General features: G+C 39.4%; 1 pseudogene; it reads right to left on the reverse strand.

The window, feature by feature from the left end:
- LOC105555252 overlaps positions 1-954 on the reverse strand; it is a 23,278-nt pseudogene extending 22,324 nt beyond the window's left edge.
- Between the last annotated feature and the right edge of the window lie 1,170 nt (positions 955-2,124).

Here is a 2,124-nt window from a genome sequence, read left to right on the forward strand (position 1 = left end):
CTGGTGGTGCAATAATCTGTACAACAAATCCCCATGACACCAGTTTACCTATGTAACAAACCTGCACATCCTGTACATGTATCCCTAAAGTTTTTAAAAACCTGTTTAAACTGTTTTCTTAAAGAGACTTCCTCCACTCACAGGTATCTCTAACAGTCTTCTATCAGTCACCCGGAAGCAATTTTTCACATAATTGATGAATTTGGCTTCCACTTTGGGAAGAGAACCATCTTCTCCTATTCTTGCTTGTATTTTTGCTTCAATATCTTCTACAGAACTAGATTTTTCTGGTGTTTTAGGAGTTTTTTCCCGGATTTTTGAACGATTCTTGACCTTTCGATCTTAGCTTTGATGGTTTTGAGTCCTTCCATTCTGATTTGAGTTTTGTGCATTTTGGGCTGGAATATCTTCTACAGATTTCTTCACTGAATGTTTTACTTCAGTTTCCTCATCATCAAAATCATCTTCTTCATTATATCATCATCATCTTCAGCAGCATCAAGTTTTACTTTTTCCTGTGGAACGTTGCTACCACCTCCAGGGGAAGATCACTTTCCAGATATAGTTAGGAGTTTCACACTCTCCTCCACTTCCTGATTCTGCATCTTCCTCCACAGCTACTAATATGCACGGGCCCTGAACCACACTTCGACCGTAAGACCATGGGTGGTGTTACTTCAAAGCCCCCAAGCGAAACTGTTGGCTGTACAGACGTTTTCAAAGTTGCCAGTGTTACTTAATTCGACTGCCTTCATAATTCACTGCCTCTGCTTCAACAATGAGCAATTCATCTTTTGCACAGGGCCCTAAACTGGCCATTCTTAAAGATAACTGGTACTTATTTTCACCATTATCCACCTTAAAGTGCTCATCTTTGCCGGCCTTTAGTTCACAACCAAAAAGATAATTCTGAGGCCTCGGGGGGCTCACTGCCATGTCCACTGAATCTTCCATGGGGTGGTGGCACTCAGGTGGCAGAGAAGGTGGATGGAGATAAACAACTACTGCTCTAGAGAACAGCTGCACAGGACAGAATCACACCAGGGCTTAGCCTCTTTTTTCAATAAGCTACCCACTAATCATCTGTAGATGGCAATATAGTTAAGTTGTCTGTTATGGTTATGGACTGAGCTGTATCCCTCCAAAATTCATATGCTAAGGTCCTAACCCCAGAACATCAGAACATTACTGCTTTTGGAGATAGAATCTTTAAAAAAGTAATTTAGGTAAAATGATGTTGTATGAGTGCGTCCTAATCTGATTGGTATCCCTGCAGGAAGATGTTAGGATACAAATACCAAACATGCACAGAGGGCAGACCATGTGAAGCTATAGGAAAAAATGGCCATCTACAAGCTAAGGAGAGAGGCCTCAGAAGAAATCAAAAGTATTTAACACCTTGATCTCACACTTATAGCCTCTGAAAAAAATAAATTTCTGTTGTTTAAGCCACCCAGTCTATTGTATTTTCTTATGGCAGCCCTGGTGAACTAATACAGACACACGTCTGGTTCACCAGATTCCTATCTCAGGGGACATCACATAACCAATCTCATTAACTTATTTTCCTTAATCACCTAGATGGCTAATCATCTATAACTGACAACACATTTAAGCTGACCTTAAACATATAGCATACTTGCAGCTTCAGACAAAGGGACTAACTGTATAAGAGGAATCAGCAAAATAGTTTGAACTATTCTCTTTTCACCAGTTAAAAGTTTCTTAACATAACCCTAGTTACACGAAGGAGGGGGGAAAACAGCCATTCTTTCTACTTTCAATGAGAATATTGTCAATATTGTCAACAGGAACATGGACAACATTTTCATTTTAATCTAGGTTTCTCAATTTCTTACAGATTAACTGTCCTTTAGTCTTGATATATACACAAGTGCCTTGTGTGGTAGTCTCTTGTCTTATAGCCTTCTAGTATTGCACGGGTAGACTGCAGTCCCCTCAGTAACAACTAAGACAATTGTTCTAATGATGATTCTGTATTTGAAATGGAAAGTTCAACTCTTATATTATGGAGAAGATATTTTCAGCGTCTCAGAGGATGACAAATGTTTTGGCACTATAAAGCAAAATCCACCTCATTCACTCCCGTATAATTGCTTAGTG

Source organism: Mandrillus leucophaeus, unplaced genomic scaffold, assembly GCF_000951045.1.
Source record: "Mandrillus leucophaeus isolate KB7577 unplaced genomic scaffold, Mleu.le_1.0 Scaffold676, whole genome shotgun sequence".
NCBI classification, from domain to species: domain Eukaryota; kingdom Metazoa; phylum Chordata; class Mammalia; order Primates; family Cercopithecidae; genus Mandrillus; species Mandrillus leucophaeus.